This window comes from Phacochoerus africanus, chromosome 11 (assembly GCF_016906955.1).
Source record: "Phacochoerus africanus isolate WHEZ1 chromosome 11, ROS_Pafr_v1, whole genome shotgun sequence".
Taxonomy (NCBI): Eukaryota; Metazoa; Chordata; class Mammalia; order Artiodactyla; family Suidae; genus Phacochoerus; species Phacochoerus africanus.
In genome coordinates, this window is record NC_062554.1 from 84,605,690 (window position 1) to 84,629,428 (window position 23,739).

Consider the following 23,739-nt stretch of genomic DNA (forward strand, 5'->3'; position numbering starts at 1 on the left):
TGGCAGAATTGAGAGAAGAACATGTTTTTAAATGAACTATCTCTGTGTATATATAAACATATATATGCACATAAGTATCTATCTATCTATATATATCTTTAGCTTCTATTGCAAATAAAATGGATTAAGTGAACACCTTGATTTTTGATAGCATTTGAGAAAGGGATCCCACATTCCTCTGGAATAAATAAACAGGAAATTTAACTTGTGTAGGGGGTACCTTTCCTCCAAGAGAAAGGAAAAAACTTCCTCCAGCAACCAAAATCCAATCTAATCTTTAAAAAAGTATTTTGTATGCACATAAAAGTGGACATTTGAATTATGCATTCATCAAAGCATTAAAACTCAAAAACTCATTTCTGCTCTCCAGAATGGCGCCATTGCACATTTCTGCTCCAGAATAATTCGTGTGGATGGATCTGGCAGCCAAACATGAAAGTGTGGGTGCTGAATGGCTGGCAGCTGGCCCAGTATTTAACCCTGCTGTTTTAGAATGTCATAAAATAAGCACAATTTAATCTTTCCAAATCATTTGGTCAGTGGCTGTGATTTCCGCAGAAAATAACTTCAAAGAAGACAGGTACCTCTGTTGATGCTTATTTAAGCAGCCTTGAGTGCTAATATATTTAAGAATAGGAAACAAAAACCTCAAAGCCTGTAATACATTCTTAGAATTATATACCAAGGGTGGTGTGTAGACTGGCCTACTGAGTTTCCTGAGTTTCCTCAGATTGATACCATTAAGAGATAATGTCATCAGCTAAAAAGTCATCACAGGTGTATAGATGCTGCTTGTGAAACCTATCAAAGCAGAAACTTTGCCCTAGATACAGAGTACAGATTGGTGGTTGTCAGAAGTGGGGGTTATGGGTTGGTGTAATGGGTGAAGAGAGACAGAATGTACAAACTTCCATTTAGAAAGTATATAAGACCTGAAGATGTGATGTATACTAGAGTATGACAACTAGAGTTAATATTGTACTGTATATTTGAAAGTTGCTAAGGAAGTAAACCTTAAAAATTCTCAAGATGTTAACTAGCCTTGTTATGGTGATCATGGTGCAATATACACAAATATCAAACCATGATACCATGATACCCCCTGAAACTAACAATGTTGTATATCGATTATACTTAAAAAAAAAAAAAAAAGCAGAGACTTCTATGGGGAACATAAATGAGTGTGTAAAATGGTGACATATACTCGTGACTTGGAAAAAACAAACATTTATTTAGGGTACTCCTCACAATAATTTCATTTATGACATGAGGTAAAATATAGATTGCATCATTTTATCTTATGGTAACTTGGACCCTTATAAGAAACAACTCTTTTATTAATGCTGTCATTTGATCGTTTGGAGTGTTTTATATGATTTATTTCAATTTTTGTTTCTAGCATATGTGGAGGATATATTTCAAATTAAGGAATCCAAACTTGGCCTATTCTAGCATGAGGGACCCTGTTATCATAGTTAAACAAATTTTATCATGGTCGGTGAAACTCCAAGACATGGTTCATTATTAAGACCTTCTCACTTTGTCTTAATTTAAAAAGTGTATAGAAGAACAGAAGTGCATTATTTTCCCAATGCGTTTATCTGACTTAGACTTATACCACACAAGAAGAATAGTTTAAACCAAACTTACTTCTAATATCAATAACAAAATCAGTTTATCTTTTATTTACCTTATCAAGGACTAATAAGATAAATCACATTAGACATTTTATTAATAATCCTAAAGTACTTTTTCTGTCCATTATCTGTTGTGCAGATGTTATTTTGCTTTATATTTCTGGTGACAACTTTTAATTATCATTAACAGTCCATTATGTAACTCAGAAACACATCATGTATATTTCTTTATATTTTCTGGTGACAACTTTTAATTATCAGTAACAGTCTGTTATGTAACTCAAAACACTTCATGTATATTTTAATTCCCTGATCTCTGTCTTTTATATTTTCATTTCTAATCTATATTTTCTTCCCTGTCAAAACTAGGATCAATGATTTGTCATAATACCATCCTGAAATTCCTTGCCCCTTGTATACGCTTATATTGTACTTTTTAGATAATCAATTTCTATTTTTGGTTTATTTCAACCAGTTAAGTTCTGTGTTATTTTTTCCTTGGCTACCAGTGATTACCAGAAAAAAAGAAAATGACGTAACTCTATTAATAAATGTCATTACAAAGATGACATTAGCTAGAACAATCTTCATACTAACTGCCATCTCACCCAGAGATTGCTGCAGGTGTTTACATTCTTCTTAAACCTGCATAATTCACTCTCTGCAAAATGATCTATCCTTCTTAACCGCAGAGTAAAATTTTCTCCCCTCAAATCCCATGGGGATAAGGGTCTGGATCACCCCACCAGCAGATAAACCTATACCAAGAGGACTGTTAGTTGAGAGTGAGAAGCATCTAAAACTGGTGATAGAGCAGGGGATGAGACTATTAATTACTCTCCAAAAGATGACTCACAGAATAACCTCAGAATAAAAGTAACACTTTCTGATCCCTTGTGTAGCAAAGCCTTACCTTTCTTTAAAGATTGATGTCAATCACCCGTGACACTATGGTTACCCATTTGTGTCCTCATAGTCTTGGCATAGAAGCCTAAAATAACATGTTTTTAGCTGTAGCAGAGTTCAGTGAGACTGTCTCTGTTTCCATTGGTGGAAAAATTCTCCTTTGGAGCTAAAACTTTTCAATCTATAGAACCTGTTTGTGACAATGAGAAGCACAAGTTCCCCTAGTCTGTTGCTGGGAGTGATGGTAATTGAGATGATTGCCATTTCTATCATTTGGTCCCCAGACTCATGTTTTCTACTTGAAGACAAAACATCAGCTGATGGTATCTGATTTATTATTTTTTTTCCATTATAGTTGGTTTACAGTGTTCTATCAATTTCTACTGTATAGCAAAGTGACCCAGTCTCTCTCTCTCTCTCTCTCTCTCTCACACTATATGTATGCCTTCTTTTTCTCACATTATCCTCTATTGTGTTTCATCAAAAGTGACTAGATATAGTTCCCTGTGCTATACAGAAGGATCTAATTTGATTTAGAGCATACACTCAGTCCTGAGGATGATGCCATCCTGGAGGAGAATCCTTGCAGAGTATCATTTCCAATCTTGTGCCTCAGCTGTATGGTACATGGCCAAGTTACTGTAATCCCGAGCTGGTGGCTTCTTTGTGGTCATGTATGGCAAAGAACTAGTGGATCCCTTAGTCCTATTGCCTCTTCTCCTTTTATGTAATTATCAAATTATTTGGTATCATGTGTCAGTGACAAAAGCACTCCATAAATCCTCAGATAATGGGTCCAGACAAGGCTCTGCTGGCATAAGTCAATCCCATACCAAAAATGTATGTCAGTTTCAGTCAAGATAAGTTACTGTTCTTTTCAGAGTGAATGAGTCCAGTAGAGTCAACCAGGAAGCTGACTGGACTCTTCCGGGTACAGTGCTGTACTAGGATCCAGGATTTGACAGTTTGAGCATTTAACAGTGGCAGTCACTAAATGAGCATTGGTGAGCAGGAGCCAATGCTGCAGAGCCCATGCATAGCCTCCCTGACTTCACTCTTCTTGTACCCATTGTGCTAGCACTAGAGTAGACAATGATGGAGCCTGGGTGATGTCTCTTGGCCAAGTCTGTCAACCTGGTTGGTTAGTGCCTCTTCTGTGGACAGTATGTTCTCTCAGGGATATTGACAGGAATTTAAGATCTTCATATTTTCTGCTCAGTCCATAGATCCAAATACATATCACTTTCCTAGACCTCTTGGTCTCCATTTTTCCTTTGTTACTTTTCTATGCCCCTCTCCAATCAGCTGGACTATTTTCCACTGTCCATGAGTCCATGTCTTCTGGAGCTTTTTATCTTTCCACACAAAGTAGATGCTAAATTCACCACTCTGTGCTCTGCCAATTGGGAGAGTTTTCCAATGTCATTTCCTTTCAGAAAAACCCCTGAATTGAGAGCTGATATGAATTAGCCATCAATTTTCAGCTGACACCAACATATCACACCAACTCTTTCATGAACCCATTACTGAGGAGGTTCTCCATCACTTGTTTATAAGGAATCTCAGTGCTGCCATAGGTCTAACTTGGGGGAAATCTGCTAATACAACAGGGGTAGATAACATGGGCCCCCTGCTTATGCAATTACTTTTTCTCTCTTTCTTTCTCTACTTCCATCTTATAATGACTGCCAGGTCAACTTGGGCCATATTAACTGAGTAATCTGAGGGGACTCAGTTCATCATAGCTATTTCTGGCTATTTCGTCACTTGATGTCATGAGGGCAGAAACTCCATTCCTACCAAGGCCCTGTTGCATACCAGGAAGTATGCAGTAGGTGTATTTGCAGTAGGTATGTAGTTCTTTGCAAAAAAAAAAAAAAAAAAAAGGTGGTATGACCTGCTCCATAATCCAGGGGTCTATGTTTGAATATTTCCACCACAGGTACCATTCTCTATGCTTTGATTCTCCCATTGCAGATACATCTGTTTCCACAGAACAGTATGGCTCAAGTGGCAGTGTGCTTTCACCACATTGTGCCTTTTCCTGCTTCAAGCCCCACTAAAAACTGGGAGCCTTCCATCTCATCCACAAAATGTGCTGGAACATCATCCTAAGTGCTGCAGATGATGACTACAGAATTCAGAGTTTTGTTACAGAATATGGAATTTTGTGCTGCTTTTTTAGATTCTCTCTATGCACACTTTTCCTAAAAAATATATTTAAATTTCCACCATCACCAGACCTGGTCTTGGACTGGGGTATATGACATAGATTGGAAAAATTTTACCTCTTCATTAAGCATTTTCTTTATATTAACATTTTCTTTATGTTCCATTGTTGTATTAGCAATTTGTCATTAGTAGAAATCATGGATATTTTCATGTCACATTACATTTATTCCATATATTTTGAACTATTGTTTCTATACTTCATTATTTTAATATTGTGAGTCATAGGACTGCCTGTAAGGTCTTGATTTTTAATAATTTAATTTATAAGTACATGTATTACTATGTCAAAAATGAATTTTTACATATTTGATATAGCATTTTAATATAATTGATTTCCTTTATAGTTCTATATATTTGTAATGTGTTTACAAATAATTTTCTGAGAGGGAATCCATAAACTCCTACGAAAAGCCACAGAGGTCCAGTTCACGGCATAAATTTTCCGAACCCCTGCCTAGATTTTGCTTATCCTTCCCTCATGCCCTGTTATGACACTTAGGCTTCAGCTTACATGGCAGCTCCTCAGAGGCCTCCCTGACCACCCACCCTAAGGCAGCCTCCTGGGCAATTCTAACCACACCATCCTGTTTGTCTTTCATCAGAGTATTTATTAATGCCTGTATTTCCTTGTTCACATGGCTCTTTGTTGGCTCCATCTATCACACTTGATCTAGTTGACATTTCCTTCTTAAATGTCCTACTATGGTATTTCATGCTGGTATTTTGTGCTTACCTCTCTGGATTTCTTTTAAGGGATGCATTTCCTTTAAATGGTAATTTTACTTAGTTTTTGGCTACTTATAGTTCTTTCTTCTCTCATTCATTTTCCTACCTGGAAAATTTCACCCACTCCCATGAATCTGAGCATCATCAAAAGTGTATTACTCCCAAGGAGATATACATGTCTCCAATCTTCTCTCATCCTGAAATCCATAAAGCTCCTTTTGCCACAAAATTTATTAGCAGCAAAAGAGCACCTGAATGACAAAATAGCTTTAATTTATCTCATGTCTTTTGATTATTCATACACATACATTTTACCAACAGAACTTGTATGTTGGTTTATTATATGGTGTTGCCCAAGATTCAGCTAGAGATACTACCTTTTGGAGTAACACATTATTTTTATTTATTATTTTTTCTTTTTTTTTTTTTACTCAGTTAACATTATTACGTTTATAGGTGAACAGCAATCATCACAACCAAATTTTGTAGCATTTCCATCCCAAACCCTCAGTGCATCCCCTCACCCGCCACCCTGTCTCATTTGGAAACTGTAAGTTTTTCAAAGTCTATGAGACAGTATCTGTTCTGCAAAGAAGTTCATTATGTCCTTTTTTTAGATTCCACATGTAAGTGATAGCATTTTATGTTGCTGTCTCATTGTCTGACTTACCATGATGATTTCTAGGTCCATCCATGTTGCTGCAAATGCTGTCATTTCTTTCCTTTTAATGGCTAAGTAATATTCCATTGTGTATATGTACCACACCTTCTTTATCCACTCCTCTCTCGATGAACATCTAGGTAGTTCCATGTCTTGGCTGTTGTATAGTGCTGCATTGTGTCTTTTCGAGTCATGGTTTTCTCTGGATAGATGCCCAGGAGTGGGATTGCTAGATCAAATGGTAGTTCTATTTTTAGTTTTCTGAGGAATCTCCATACTGCTTTCCATAGTGGTTGCACCAATTTACAATCCCACCAACAATGTACTAGGGTTCCTTTTGTATGGCTGACTTCACTTAAAATGATAATTTCTAGGTCCAGTATTTCGTTCTTTTTAATGGCTGAGTAATATTCCATCATGTATATATACCACATCCTCTGGATCCACTCCTCTGTCGATGGACATTTAGGTTGGCTATTGAAAAGAGTGCTGCAATGAACATTGGAGTACATGTGTCTTTTCGAGTCGTGGTTTTCTCTGGATAGATGCCCAGGAGTGGGATTGCTAGATCAAATGGTAGTTCTATTTTAAGTTTTATGAGGAATCTCCATACTGTTTTCCACAGTGGTTGCACCAATTTACAATCCCATCAACAACATAATAGGGTTCCTTTTTCTCCACACCCTCTCCAGCACTTATTGTTTGTAGACTTTTGGATGATGGCCATTCTGCCTGGTGTAAAGTGGTACCTCATAGTGGTTTTGATTTGCATTTCCCTAATGATGACTGATGTTGAACATCTTTTCATGTGTTTTTTGGCCATCTGTATGTCTTCTTTGGAGAATTGTCTGTTTAGATCTTCTGCCCATTTTTGGATGGGGTTGTTTGTTTTTTTGGTATGGAGCTGCAGAAGGTGTTTATAAATTTTGGAGATTAATCCCTTGTCAGTTGATTCACTTGCAAATATTTTCTCCCATTCTGTGGGTTGTCTTTTCGTTTTTTGTTTTTTTTTTTTTTAGGGTTTGCTTTGCTGTGCAGAAACTTTTAAGTTTAATTAAGTCCCATTTGTTTATTTTTGTTTTTATTGTCATTACTCTAGGAGATGGATCTGAGAAGATGTTGCTTTTGTTTATGTCAGAGAATGTTTGGCCTATATCTTAAAAGTTCAAAAAACTGTGAAACCATAAAGGGTAAGAGATCGTTCATCCATTTCTATCTCATATTTAGAGAAGACAGACACAGCTGTCTTCTGAGCATCCCATAGCTCAACACAAATTGCCTTGCTCTTCTCCTTAGAAGCCACATCTTCATTCATTTCTCTGAGGACACCCAGTGTTTCAGCCACATCAGACTAGGTTCATGCAGGCACATCATTTCTCCACACCCCTGCCCCTGGAATATAAATCCTCCTGTTTGTCTTTCATATGTCTACATGCATCTGAGTAATTTTTCCCTAGCCTAACAGAGCAGAGTTATTTAATGTCATTTGGGGACACTGATTTAATAATTAGTGCTAAAATCTCAGTATACTAAATTATAAAATACACTTAGGATTTCTCTTGGCACTATACAAGGAACCCCATGAGAGGAGGAGCCTTATCATATTCCCAAAATGGTGTCTGGCTCTGTTCTCAACATGTATCTGTTAAATAAATTTAGTATCTTTCAAGCTCTCTCCTCCCATTGCATTCCCATTTCTGTTAATTGCACAATTAGGGGAAAAAAAAAAAAAACAAGCAGGAGGCAAAACTCTCCCAGACTTCAGACAACATTACAAAGCTACAATAATCAAGACAGTGTGGTACTGGTACCAAAACAGACATACAGTCCAATGGTAGAGAAAAAAATCTAGACACTTATGGACAATTAATCCTCGACAAAGGAAGCAAGGATATCAAATGGGAAAAAGAAGGCCTCTTCAGCAAGTGGTTCTTGGAAAATTGGACAGCTGCATGTAAGTCAGTGAAACTAGAACACACCATCACACCATGCACAAAAATAAACTCAATATGGTGTAAAGAGTTAAATATATATATATATATATATATATATAGTCACTTTTTTGTACAGCAGAAATTGACAAAACATTGTAAATTAACTATAATTAAAAAAGAGGTATCTAGTCACTCAGAGTTCCTTTATTTTCCCTCCCATCATTCTCTTTAAACATAACAACCATCACTCATGCCTTTTGAATTCATCTTTGCTTCTCGATTTCCTATGCCACTGCTACATGCCCTCGTTACCTCTCACCCAGTGTTCTAAGACACTGACCTGTTTCTCTACCTGAAACTCATTTCCTATGCAGTCTGTTATTAATCAAAATGAATGGTTTTTTATGTTATATGCTAATTTTATGTTTTTTAAATGACTTGATGCTGCCTATATAATGTTCAAAATCATTGGCATGGCCTAAATATCCTTTATAATTTGCCCCCCAGTTTACTTTTCAAGTATCGCTTTACGTTACTCAAACCCAAGGTTTTTACTTCCCAGCACATTTTCTGTGACCTAAATCTTGCTCTTTCTGGAATATAAGCTTCTATATTGGTCCTATGTAAAGTTTCAACTCAGATTAAATAGCCAGCTTAAATAATCACCTTTTAAAAAAATTCTTCAAGTAGAGAAGATGTACATCTCTGCTGAAGAAGAGAGAGAATTCATCCTTGTTCTGCCTTTTTGTTTTGTGCAGGCCTTCAAGGAATTGGATGATGCCTATCATCCAGTATAATGAGGGTGGATCTTTACTCAGTCTCCTGACTCAAATACCAGTCTCTTTCAGAAACACTGTTGGGGACACATCCAAATGTTTTACCAGCTATTATGGCATCCCTTAGGAGAAGTCAAGTTGACATAGAATTGACCACAACACACAGGTAAAATTAAGATAAAGATATGTTATCAGTATTATTTAATTACTCAGTAATGCAGTCAAGAAATAGTAAATATATTGAAAAACAAGAAGGATTAAACAAGATTACACTTAATTTTAAATATGATCATTTCTTTAGAAAAGCAAAATAACTTGCATAAATTGTTAGAAATTATAACAAATTTCAATAAGGCAGTCATTTGCAGAATAAGCTCTTTTCTAATAGAACAGTATCAAATACAACATATACATTTCATTTACAAAATCAATAAAATGTAACATATCAAGTAAACTTTAAAAGAAATAGTAAATATCCACATGAATATGATTATAAAACTCTACCAAGGGACATTAAAAAGATCTTTAATGGGATAGATATTGTATTACTGGATAGTAAAATTTTTAAATATTTTAAAATATCAATCCTTCCTAAATTAGTCTGAGAATTCAAGGCATTCCCAATGAAAATAGATATTTGTTTCTCTTTGGTCTCAAATCAAACATGATAAAGTTCAGAAAAGTCTTTGAAATGTAAGCAATGAGTGTTACCTAGCCTTCCATAGCATTAAACTTCATTATAAAGGTGAAGTGATTGGAAACATTCAGTACTGATGCAGAAATAAACATATCAATGGTACAAAATAAACAATCTAAAAATAGATGTAAATATGTGTGGGAAAATAATATATGTAAATAAGCTGGCATTTCTAGGTAGTCTAGATCATTCACCAGGAGTACCAGGCCAACTGGCACATAATTTGGAAAAAAAAAAAAAACTGGAAAATAAACCTGGACAGCTACTTCACTTCCACCCAAATAAATCCCAAATGGACTTCAAAGTATTATACATGTAAAAAACAACAAACACAAGAAAATCGCTTTCAAATATCTTTCATCTTTGGTGTAGGGAAGCTTTTCTAATTATGCTGCAAAATTCAAAATCCACAGAGAAAAAAACTAATAAATTCTAAAACGTAAACCTAAAATATATAAGAAAAATAGGAAAATCATTAGCAAGGTGGAAAGACAAAAATATGACAGCCATGTGGGTAATTAGTATTATTGGAGAAAAATGTCCCATAAATCATAATGTAAGCAAAGAACAACACAAAAAGAAAATTTAGTAAATTGCCTGAACTGACATTTCAGGGTCAGATGTTCAATGACCTTAAAACATGTTCAAGTTCTTCATCTCAACAATACAAAAAAATTACAAACAGTGAAATATCATGGCCAAAAGGTTGGCAAGTATTTTTAAATTATTAATAAGATGATTTGGCAATATTTATTAGAATTTGACTTGTGCATATCTTTTGACTCTGTATTTCCAATTTTAAATATCTATTCTTTGCAAAGACAAGTGGTAGAGATTTCAGTATGAAATAACAATCTTTGCAACAGAGAAAAACCTGAAAACAACCTTGTCTAATAATAGAAACATTATTCAATTGAAGAGGATTAAATAAGTTAGCATATGAACTACATAATAATATGCAGCCGTTAAAAATAAAATATAAAGTTATTCATGATAACATTTTCACGTGAAGAGAAGAATGTTGTAGAATAAAATATAAAATGATTCTATTTATTACTTACAAGTATATTAAGAACACATGCCCACATATAGAGATTTTGGAAATGCACAGAGCTAGTAACATTGAGGAGGGGGGTAAGAATGCTGTGTGAGTGGCAGGAAGGAGACAGGGGAAGAGATCAAAGAGAAAATAAAAAATTGCTTTTTAATCCTATTATATATAGTTATGTATTGCTGGAAGTTTTCTCGATTAGCATGTATGCTTTGTGTTATTTTGAAATGGAAAAAAATAGTGATAAAACTCATGTTTATATGGGGGTAATAAAACAGGCATCCTCTGACAGTTTTCTTGGCAATGGAAATTATTACAGTTTTTTTTTTTTAGAAAGCATTTGCTAACATCAATAAGTTGAATAGTGTGCATACACCTTGAGCCAATAATATTTTCAAAAATTACACAATAGCTATATAAGCCCAAGTATGCAAAACTGTTTATGCGAATGCTCAACGAAGAACTGTTTCTAATAGCCAAAGTTTGAAAACAACCACAATATTTTATCTGTAAGAAATTGGTTAATGTATGATTTATTTATTAAGAGCATACAGTGCAATATTAAAAACATTGGAGCATATCTCTATATATTGCAGGACAGGACCTAAAATTCTGTCTAGTTTCTGTAAATGAATAATTATTAGTATATACACTGTTGGTTTATTTCATGTGCAAAATCAGAACAATATACATGAATCTGTTAACATATGTATATGTTATATATATACATATTCACATACAATCTTTGTTATGTTTGAAGAGTAAGAGTCTCTAAATTTCTCTTCTCATATTGACAAATGGCTTCAAATGGTGATTATTCTTAAAATCAGAAAAATAAGAACATGTTATTATTAATTCCGAACAAACCTAAGTTTTTAGATGTCCACAAAAATTATTAACATAAAGCTTGACTCGGCTCAATTAACTAAGTTGTCTTCTTTGCAAAAAAGCAAATTAAAATCTAAGAAGGAGATCTTATTGTGACACAGCATGTTAAGGACCCAGCATTGTTTCCCCGCAGGTTCAGTCCCTGGCCTCCCTCAGTGGTTAAGGATCTGACACTGCTGCAAGCTGCAGCATAGGTCACAGGTGTGGCTCAGATTGGCTGTTGCCGTGGCTGTGGTGTAGGCCTGCAGCTGCAGCTGATTCGACCCCTGGCTGGGAAACTTCCATATACCACAGGTGCGTCTGTAAAAAGAAAAACAAGTTAATCTAATTAATGTAAATACCTACCAATTTGATATCACTCTTGTTCAAAAATAAATATCTAAGAGTTCAAATATTGCCTGTTTACACCCATCACACCATTCATTCAGGTGATGCTCAAGATAGGAAGACCTGCAAATTATTCTTACAGAAGTTAATCTCTTTGTACATCTTTACACTACAAACACTTTTTCATCAACTCCCATATCCTAAAATTGATATTGTTATTGTCTCATTCAATAATATAAAAATTGTTCTCAATGAAAGGTTACTTAAAGGACAATCTCTAATTGTTCTCAATATAACCCCCAGCCTTACCCCTGGGGGTCATATTGAGAATGTTCTCTTTCACAGAACTCTGAATGTGGAAATGGATGACATACATCATTATCAACCAACCTACCTTCTGTATGACGCATACATTCTGTATGACTTGTACACTCTTAAACCATTAGAGCCTATATTCTCTAAAAAACCTTATCTGCATAAGATTTTATGACATTGAAATTAAAATTCACAATGATATTAAAAGGTAATGATCTGTGTTTTCAGAGGATTTTTATCTTATTTTAGACTTTGATCATAATTAAAATCTCGAATCACTTTTAATTTGTAAATTAAAAAATGAAAAATTTTAGTTTAGTAATGTAAATTTTAAATGTAAGAAATCAGAGTAAATTATGGATTTTAATATATTTGAAGTTAGGCAATACATGTTAAATATTTACATTTACATTGAATTGAAAAAGGACAGTAAAAGCATGATTAACACAATCTCCTTGGATGTATGTTAAGAAAAAGACTACCTTAATGATTATATTTATTTTTTATGGTTTAATTTGGAGTTAATTCTGGAAATTTTAGTTTCTTAGACATATAATACTTATGTATCTTATGAATCCCAAATAATTGTCATTTGATATAAAGTCATAGGAAGGCAATACTCTAAAAATTCAAAAACTCTATAATCCAACTTGATAATGAAAATATGACCAGGATAGGAGTTCCCACTTTGGCTCAGTGGTTAACGAACCCGACTAGCATCTATGAGGACACAGGTTCAATCCCTGGCCTCACTCAGTGGGTAAGTATCCGGCATTGCCATGAGCTGTGGTATATGTCATAGACATGGCTCAGATCCACTTTACTGCAGCCCTGGTGTAGTCCAGTGACTACACCTAGCCTGGGAACCCCCATATGCTGCAGGTGCAGCCCTAAAAAGACAGAAAAAAAAAAAAAGAAAGAAAATATGACCAGTATATACATGTGTATATTTGTTGGTGGCTCTGTCTTACAAAGTAAAAAGGTACAAAGAAACATATATGAATTACCACTCCTTTTGCACTCATACATGTGTGTGTTGTATATAATACATACATGCTTATTGCATTATATATGTATGTATACATATAATACCTACAAATGCATATAAAACACACCCATCTAATACCACATCTCCTGGACTCTAGAAGCAGAATGGCACCTTTCAACCTCAGTCACCCTTACTTAACAGTTTAAAGGTAAAGTTATTCCATACTTCAGTAAGCCTCTTTTAAATTTTAAATAAATTCTTCTAGCTTGGTATATTTTTTAATATTTTATATGTATAAAAAAAAATACTGAATGGCCTTATTAGCTGCAAGCTATAAATGCCACAAAACAGATTTGGAAATTGGAACATACCCAACATAAATGGTTACCAACGATGAACGGGAAGGCATACGAAACAGGGCAGTAAAGCCACCACACAATATGAGGAAAATCATTAAACGATCTGGAAAAGCATCAAGATGGCTGGCCTCTTTGTAGTTCCAGCACAAAGACTGAGCCTTATTTCTAAATATTTTCCCTGGTGGGGAATAACAGCTTGAAAATAATCCCAGATGTATTCATTTGTGTAACCATTTGCTTCTTGCAGCATATAGGCATGGAAAAATTATTGAAGGCTTCAATTCTGGACTTGTATTTTTAAAATGTCAGGCTTTTGAAAAATAGCACCATTTTTCTTTAAAACCATTCATTTACCTGGAATGTTGGCCAGCAGGCCTATAATATGGACTTCGTTTTGTTAAGATTGAAAAAATGCCCAATGGCAAAAGAAGAATGGGCAATTTTAGTGGATATAACTAAATATGAATGAACCCAAACGCAAATGAGCAAATGTCCAAGCAGGGTAAAAACCAGTGCTTTTATGATTCTAAGCTAGCCAAAGAATTCTAGATCCTGTTAAACACAAATTTAGAGAAAGAAAGTAATCTAGAAAGTTTTTCTTCAAGATACTGAAAGCAGATCATTTCAAGTGAAGTTTAAAACAGTCAACTTTACACAAGCATTTCTTTTTTTCTTGAAGACATCTGCTAGTTTTGGGATGATTCTAGATATTCAGACAAGAGTTCAAAAAGCTAAAGGTCATTTTTTAAAATGAATTCTGAGGCGTTCCCATCATGGCGGAGTAGAAACGAATCTGACTAGGAGCCATGAGGTTGTGGGTTCGATCCCTGGCCCCGCTCAGCAGGTTAAGGATCCCGAGTTGCCGTAAGCTGGATTTTAGATGTGGCTTGGATCTGGAGTTGCTTGCTGTGATTGTGGTGTAGTTGGGCAGTTGTAGCTCTGATTCAACCCCTAGCCTGGGAACCTCCATATTGCCACAGGTGCAGCCCTAAAAAGACAAAAAAAAATTTTTTTTTGAAAAACAGAAACAATTTACAGTTCAAAACTGTTGACAAATAAAACTCAACTCTTCAGAGTTCTAAAAATGTACCAAATGATCTGTTAAGTATTCTGCTTTCTACATTTCAGTGTACACTAGTTTTTTTAAAAGTAGAGCCTCTAGTAAATGTGGTGTATATCTCTGGGTGTAGAAATGAAAAGGGTGACTGTAATTTTAATGAGTGTCTTTTTTCTTCACTTGATCAGATTTTTGTTTTTTGTTTTAAAGATCCTAAGGAAATAATCTAGCTTTTTTGGTAGGCATTTTTGTCCTAAAGTAAATGTTTTATTTATTTATTTACTGCTGCATCCATGGCATATGAAGTTCCCAGGCCAAGGATTGAATCCTAGCCATAGCTGCAACCAGTACCATAGCTGCAGCAACACCGGATTCTTAACCCACTGCACCTGGCTGGGGATCAAACCCACGCTGCCACAGAGACCATGCTGGATCCTTAAGCTGCTGAGCCACAGAGGGAATTCCTATTATTATGAACTAGATTGTTGAGAATGTGAAGGGTGTGTTTGGATCCATCATACGTCTTACAAATAGTTAATGAGCCCCTGTGTTTTGCCAGCCACAGTTAAAACATCCGTGTTTTAACAGTGACCTTGAAACCTCTGGAAAGCTTCTTCAGAAAAGCTAGAAGCATGTTCCTGAAGATCTAAGGTAAACAACCTGGGGCAAGAAATAAATAGGAAAGTATTTTTTTATTTACAGAACTCTCAATAATTTTTAGAAACATTACATCTGTTTCCCTATATTTTATGTAAAGGATTTATGACCTAAGCATGCATAAGTGATATCCTATAGATTAGGAATAAAGATCTCTTTGACTCGTGATCTCTTGCTTTGAGACCTACTATTAGCACATGACGATGACACCAGAAGGAATTGATTGGATTAATTTCAAGCAAAAATAACTCAATCTAAACTATGTAAACCTCACCTCACTATGATTTACTGCTTTTTTCAGACCATTGAAGCTGCAAATAAAATTTATGAGGGAAGAACAATAAATTAGGACTGGATAAAGGCACAATTTTAGTCCTCAAGTTGCTTGTACAGTTAGATTTTAACACATAAAATTGGGGGCATAATACTAACAAGTTAATAAAATCAGCCAAGTGCTGACATGTAAAAACATTTTTTTTTAAACAATTGGTTGGTCCAATCAGTTAGCCTTGTTGACAACTTGAAATTTCAAAAACCTATATTACTTATATTCAATGAACTTTAAAAATATATAAAAGTTCATAAATGCATGCAACATAAGTTCAATGGTCTTGGAATATATTTGGGGAATGGGATTGGATAAGTTGCCTTTAAAGTTAAAACTGTAAAATTACCACATAATAAAAGCCTGTGCTTTGAACGCTAATTGCCCATTTATTATTTTTTTTAAAAAAAGCTCTTTTCCTACAATTATGAAGGTGTGATATATAAACTTCCTTTGGCTTTACTGAGATGTGTTTTATATATATTTGGTTCTACTGCTCTTTTCCATTTATTCTTGATTTTATTTTTACTAATACGCACAGTATCAAGAAGGCATTACATCTATGAAGATTCCTACAGTGCTTTAATTGAGAGTAAATTGCCTTCAATAAATGGGGCTTCCTACTGGCCTGGAAGGCTGGCCCACCCTAGTGGCTGGGCACAAAATGCTCTTTTGAAGAGTTAAACCAAGGCAGGATAGCCCACTTTGTCAGCTGCCTAGAGGGAAGTTGTCAAGTCTGGGACCCTGCTGCTTTATTCCTATAACTGTGTTTTAGAAACACCTCACAAGTGGAATTGTGGTTGCCTCATCCAGAAAATGTGGAAAGGATTAATGTGGCATGTAAAACAAATCACTCCTGAGCTCAGCTGAGAAAGTGGGTATTAAAAGCACTCCAGTCAAAAGAGCTTTAGTGAGAGGGTCACGGTGATATACAGTCAGCATATGTTGGGCTGGTAATGCTGCAGGGTGTTTGGAAATGGTAATGGTCCATGGGTGTAAAGTCTTTCAAGACCTCTTAAAGGCACATGTGTTTCTTGAGCATGTTCTCCAAACAAGGACCTGTTATGGGTTAGATTCACTGAAGCTTTTAAACTTTATTGATTGGTTTGTGGGATTCCAGGTTGACTTACTGCATAAAAAAAGAAAAAAACCCTGTTGATAAACACAGGCAAGAATACCACTTTAATCTTAACCTCATGAATCAATAAACAATGTGGGATGTTGCCTCCTCATCGATTACAGTATACACTGTTTATTTTTATTACGAAAGTGTTTGCTAGTTTTCAGAGGTAATGGCAATATATCTATGTTGTTCTTCTAAATCCAGGTGCTTTGTAGATTTATTTTTTGGGGGGGAAGGGAGACGTGAAGATTTCTTGCTATTTGAAATATGAACCATGGCGTTAATAAAAACTTGTGGGTTTCGAGTAGAGAGAGAACAAATAAACGTGCTAAGTGTAATTTCATAAACTGAAACGATTTTCTGTGGTATTCCACTTTAGGGAAAATTCATTCAGAGCTCATTTTATAATGCAAATATGTAATTTTAGCCACAGTTGAATGAATTCTTAAAAAATAAAATACTCTATAGTTTTCTACGTATAAGTATACTGGCTTTGCCTATTCTCCTCTGGTTTGGTTTACATTTGCCATTTTTATGGGACACTTAGATTTTTTCCTACAAAGTTAGTCCTCATAAATTCATTCTTCTAAATAACTTACACCAAAGGATCATGCAAAATCTTTAAAAAGATGAAAGTACAGGCAAAGTTTGCAATAAATAAGAAGTGATATATTTAAGTAGTTGTCAGCACATGGACTCAAAACAAGCATGTTTTCAGGTAAGACCTGATAAAACATCGAGTCAGGTTAGCAGGAAGTACTAGTTAACTAACCTAAAAATCTCATCAGTGAAACTAAACCAATAAAAATATTATGTGAGACTGGGAAAAAAAAGGCAGGGTAGGGTGGTTTTTCAGTCTGGGTTCAGTGCTCTTGAGTTTGGCCTCAACTTACAACCATGACCGCAAATATTTTTTCACCAACTTCAAGCATGACATTATTTGTTACCTTTGCTTTACTGCAGGCCTGGTAAAAGTCAAGATCAATAATTTCTCAGGACCATTTCCACTCTACACTAAAATTACAACCAGCCTGAGGGACACAACAGATATAAAATTTCTTGCCATCTCTGTAAAACTCATAAAGCGTCAGCATCACTTGGTTTTTTTAATTGAACTTCCTGTCTTAGTCTCATTCACGTCACTACTCTGACTAACATATTTGGCCAGGAGGAATGCATATGGTGAGCGCTTATGGTCATTGTACTGGATGTGAAATGGATGTGTATAGAAAGAAGATGAAAATGTTACAAGAGCTAGATGGTAAGGACAAGGGAAACTGTCAGTATCCTTGTATTTTGGTAAGCGGGAATGGAATATTGTGGCTCTGACTACCTTATGTTAAAAAAAGCAACTAATGTTGCTGCTCTCACTTACCCAACTGTGGTTGAAAAAGACACACAATTTTCTGTGCAAAATGCTCTGTATACATGAGTGACCATGCATTCAGAGATTGTTTGCATTGTCTTTTGACCTTCAGGTGCATTTATTCTATGTGAATAGTTTTCATTCTCCAAAATGAAGCATGAATCTGAAGCCATATCTTCCCAATTTGCTTACAGTTCCTCTTCCAAAGTACTTTTGCTTTGTGTATAATTAAAAGCCACCACTTAAAATGTAAACCACTCAAAGTTTTCTACTCCAGACTTAGGATTTTTCAAATAATTTTCTAAATGCAGTAAACACCCAGAAGGTCAAAGTTCAATGCTTGTCTGTTCCATATTATTGAAAAAGCTATTTTCATACTGGAATGATGATAGAAAATGGATGGTCTTAACAATCTTTCTTTTGTTGTTAGGTATGTGTGAGTCTATGCCTTTATGTGACATTGTTGCCACTTTCAACTGAAAATGGTTGTGGGCCCAAGTGACAGGTTCTGAGATGTCCAACCGGTACCGAGGTGGGAAAATCCCTGCGCTCAGGGGTCCAGACTTTGAATGCTTCCCCAAACACACTAATTGGAGACCTGGACTCTGTTGAGTTTTGCAGGTCTCCACATCTCCCAGACAAACCGCATGTGACGGCAGGCTAACCCACACCAAGACATGCTGCACACCTGTACAACAGATGACCAGTTTTAAATGCAAGAAGCAAAACCTCCACAGAATAATATGATGTTTCCTTCATGTGGCATACATACAATTCAGAGAGCTAAGGGGCTAAAGCATGCCATTTAGCTGTAAGTTTTCATTGCCAAAGACATTTTATAGGGCTTAAATTTTATATAGTCCAGTATCAAGTAGTACTCCTAATTGCATGACTTCAAAGTAGACACGTGAGCCCTACTTTCATATTATATTAGTTCCAAGCAATCACTGCTCTTCCAATTGTACCTATGAGGTCCTATATTAACATTATTATTGGAAACTTTAACTTCAGTTTTAGCAAAAACTATGCATGCCTCCTTCTTTGAATGGGAATCTGAACATTGAGATTAAATTGATAGAGAAAATCAAGTCTGAATTGGTTTATAGCCCAGAGGTACACTGTGAATCCCATAAAGCATTGTTGCAGGAACCTGGTTAGTGTTCTGTACACCTGCTTAATGTTTTTTTCATCATCACAAATGTCAAAGTGCTCAGTAAGTCACTGGGGTTTGAATGACAGCCCTGCGCTAAGCAAGCAGTTATGTTTTTTCACTACCAAATTGGACCATAAATGATGAAAAAGAGGTCAAAAAGGAAGTATGGAACCATACAAATTTGAAAGGGGAAACTGCTAATAGCCATAAACCGGGTGCAATCAAAGGCTTGGCAAGTCATTGCAAATTACCTGCTCTGTGAATTACTGATCGCACTGCATTATGATATAGAACTTTCTAACTCCTTTCATCTGTAGTAACAGGGCTTCTAATAGCTCACAGATCAAAAGCAAAACACTGCCAATGGAATTTTGATACAAATAGGCCAAGGTTACACAAGTATAATGCATGTGAACAAAATGTTAATACACATCCAATATTGCTTTTGATCAACTAATTATCTAATATAGTATATGTGTTTTATAAACCAAACTTACCAATATAATACTTACAGAAAGAGAAGATTGGTAAGGCATGCCTGATTACTATAAAAGGAAGAGTGAAATCTTACATACTTTCATTAGGGATTAATATAGGTTGGTATGCTTTAAGCAAGATCTTGGCAATCTTTCAAATGAAAGATGTCAAGTTCCTAAATCCTTTTCTTCCATCCCAAGACTCAGACATGTGGGAGTCAGGGGTACTCAGAATTACCCCTCTAAATATTTTTCCCATTAGGGAAAATATCTGTATCAATAAGTTTCTTTTGAAAAATGTGAAATGCCCATGAAGGGTGAAGTCTGGCGGTCATTTGCACGCCGTTGTAATCAGATTGCTTTCCTCTTGCCCCCTTGCTGGGGATCATAGGTATGGATTAAATGGACATTTTTGTTCTATGTAAAGAAAACTCAGGGAAAAGAACAAAAAAGCTTGGACTATCAGATGTTTTATAACAAAGATTTGGCTGAAGTACTGCCAAGCTAGATTTTATACTGATGCAGAAATACCCCAGTGCCTGGGAGGTGGAAAAGAGGAAGAAGCAGATGAAGCAGACAGTTGCCAAAGAGAGGTTTTCAGTTATACGTGGATTCTTTACACTTGATAATAACTGATATGGTTGAAGTTGAAAATTATCTCCTTATTGGTCCTTGGATCTTGTCTTCTTTTGTAACCCACTGTGATTCTTTCATAAGAAAAATTTCTTTTTCATTTGTTACAATTATTCATCAGTGAGTATTACTCCTTACTCTAATGTTGAAAATACAGTCATGAAATAAGAGAGATGGCATTCCTAACTTATAGGAAATGCTACTGAGTGGCCACAATGATATAAATAAATACAAATTGTGGTAGTGTTACAAAGAATATACACAGAAGGCTGAGAAGGTTTTTGAATAGGGGTGCTATTTGAGGCGGGATTGTCGGAAAAGGCTCACAGATGAAAAGACTAGAGCTGAGATATGATCAGTATGAAACAGCCAGACCTGTAAAGAGCAGGGTAGGTGGGAAAGGTAATAGAAGGAATAATAAGTGCAATAGTCCGAAGTAAGTAAAGAGCTAAGAGCAGTTGATGGAGAGCAAGAATACTCAACCATAGTGAGCAGGAGAGAGAAGAGAAGATGAGGAGGGCAGATGATGTAAGGCTGTGGGTCAGAGTAAGAGAAGGAGCAACATGCTATAACTAGCTATTCCAGGAAGAACAAATGATGTATAAGGAAGCACTGAAGCAAAACCAGCTAGGTCAATTGAGTTGTGCAAGTGAGAGAGGATAATGGTTTGGATGAGGGTGGAAGCAATGGAGGAGGATAAAAACGAAAGCACCCATCAAGTCTTGAGAGAGATTCTGAAAAGCTCTCAGCCTTCAGTCATGATATAGTACCCGACCTTCTGGTTTAAGTGTTGCAATGAACAGTACTCTACCCCCAACCTCCAATCAGAAAATTTGTCTCTCCCACCAATATTCCTTTGAAATTGGTGTACTTTTTTTTTTTTTTGAAAAATCTATTTAATGAGCTAAATATAAAACTCAGGGAAGCAAGTGCATTACTCCTGCAGTGTCCATTTTAAAAGTGATTTCAAATCTTTGTGGCAACAGGTGAGGTGGTCATTAAATCTACTGGTTAGTAAATTGTAGCCAATGAAATCTGAGCAGCTGAGGTGAAGTTCTATATATTATCAGAGAGGCCGGTGGGCAGGTGGAGGGCAAGGTTGCAGGGGCAAGGGGTGTGGAATTGGCAAGAGTTTTAGAAAAAGTTCTCTTTTATACATTTTTTGATTATTATTTTTACAAATAGCATGCATTTATGGTTCTATACTACATAAATTAAAGTTTATTTTAAAATTATTTCAAAGCATGTGAAAAAATTATCAGGAGACTTTCTACACTCCATAACAGATCGAAGAGGGGATGCATGAGCATGGAACAGAAGAGCAGGCATGACAGATTAGAGACTGTTAAAAGACTATGTGAGAGATTCTGTTGTGTCTCAGTGGTAACAAATCCAGCTAGTATCCTTAAGGATACAGGTTTGATCGCTGGTCTTGCTCAGTGGGTTAAGGTTCTGGCATTGCTGTGAGCTGTGGTGTAGGTCACAGTTGTGGCTCGGATGCTGTGTGGCTAGAGTATAGGCCAGCAGTTGCAGCTCCAATTTAACCCCTAGCCTGGAAACTTCCATATGCCACAGATGTGGTCCTAAAAAGCAACAAAAAACAAAAAACAAAAACAAAAAAACAAAAGAAAACTATATGTAACAGAGAAATGCAGGTCCTGGGAGTAGCAGGTGGTTGACAATACTGGATAGAAAAACCTGCATATCACTTATAATTGCTGTTGCTATAATGTGCTATAATTGCTTTGTGAACCACATGTAGCTCATTATAGAGTACAGGTCAGTGTCCATTGATTCCTTTATGTTTGCTAATTTCTCATGAGAAGAGGAAACTAATTCATTATTACAGGGAAGAAAATGGACAACATTGGTCCTTCACTTACCAGTAGCTGATGTCTATAAAAGAAGACCAGTAACAGCATACCTTGCTGCAGGCTTCCCCATGCTCCTCTTGTCACGGCATACAGAAAAAAATGACGGGATTTGTATGGCTCACTGGAGGAAACTGGAAGGGATTTAAGAGTGTCTATAAATATCTCTTGGGGCAAAAAGTATTACATTTTCTTGACATTATATAATTACATAGACTCAGAGCATTTAGAGAAAATATTAAATGTTGACTTTGTATCATACTGGCAAATAAAACCTTTCCTAATTTCCAGAGGAAAACGAGTTAATTTGCATACTGAAACGACATACATTTGAAAACCTCATCCATGTCTTTCACTGACAAATGTAATTAATGTTGGCATTTCTAAGAAAAAAATAATTTTTATTCCAGTTGAACTTTTTCATACAAGATATTTCAAACTAGGACTCAGTGTGTATGCATTGCTACAGCATCCAACATGCAACAAGGTGCAATGTCACTGAGAGGACAAACATCAAAAAGCTGATATAAATATCCCATACATGCAAAGATAGAGAAGGAGGCTGCCACTCAGCTAGAGCTACTAAGAGCCCTTGTAAACCTTCCTTGTCTCTGCAGGCCGGGTGCCACAGCTGGCACAATCTGAAGCTGCATCCTGAATAGTTGTCCATGTATAGAACACTCCTTAACCAGGGAGTAAAACTATTCAGATTGCTGATGGCTGAAGGTATCACTTGACCTTGCTTTGGGTCCAGTGTTTTAGGGCCCTCATCTATGGATCATTTCACTGTTGCTTACTGCAAGAAGCTACTGAACCAGGATGCCAGCCACCCCAGGCCCTACCTGGATTTTCTAGGGCTGAGAGAATATCTTGCTGTAAATCTGCAATTCATTGCAGAGGCCTTGCAGGAGAGTCCTATTTTATAGAATATTCACTGAACCAGGAAGCTACCTTGCTGTATGACTTTAGGCCATATAGGCCTAGTCATACTCCAGAAGAGGTGTAAGCTCTTTGATACACTTATCCCAAAAGGCCACAGGGAAATGAGAAAGAAGTGGAAGCAAGGAGAAAGAATAAACAACTGGTTTCCCATGAGGACTGTTGAATTTTCTCATTAGCATGTATTTCTGGCTAATATTTACAATATGACATGTGCAGGCCTCTTTCTGGGCGGGGGCAGGGGAGAGGACGGCCTCCAAATTCTTTCTTTTCTACCCTGCAGAAAGGAAACAAAACAAATTCAGACAGCGTAAATTCACTGTCTACCTTAGATGAGAGTATTACATTTACAGTGACAAAGAAGCAGGCATATTAATTAAAGTAATGAGGAAAGGAAGATTACCATTTTTTCATTTTGATTAAAACACCTTAATATTTCTTTTTGAAACACTAACAGCTAATGTTCCTCAGATAACCAATTTTCATATTTAAAAATACTATTGCAATGATTTTATCAGAGTGTTACTTGTCCAATGTTGTCTGGAATTTGAGTTCCTCTGATTTTCAGTCTTTGTTTTGCTCACTATTTGTACTCATTGCTAAGCTTCCTGTTTCATATTTTTGGAATTAAATATTTCTCTT

At 35.9% G+C, this 23,739-nt stretch overlaps 1 long non-coding RNA gene across 1 annotated transcript in view; it reads right to left on the reverse strand.

Moving 5' to 3' along the window:
• Positions 1-23,365, reverse strand: part of LOC125111813 (uncharacterized) — a 35,962-nt gene extending 12,597 nt beyond the window's left edge. The window contains exons 1-2 of the long non-coding RNA XR_007130944.1: positions 23,301-23,365; positions 22,212-22,292 (exon numbers count right to left, since the gene is read on the reverse strand). This is a non-coding gene — a long non-coding RNA (uncharacterized LOC125111813). The remainder of the gene's footprint in view (positions 1-22,211; positions 22,293-23,300) is intronic.
• Positions 23,366-23,739: the final 374 nt, after the last annotated feature.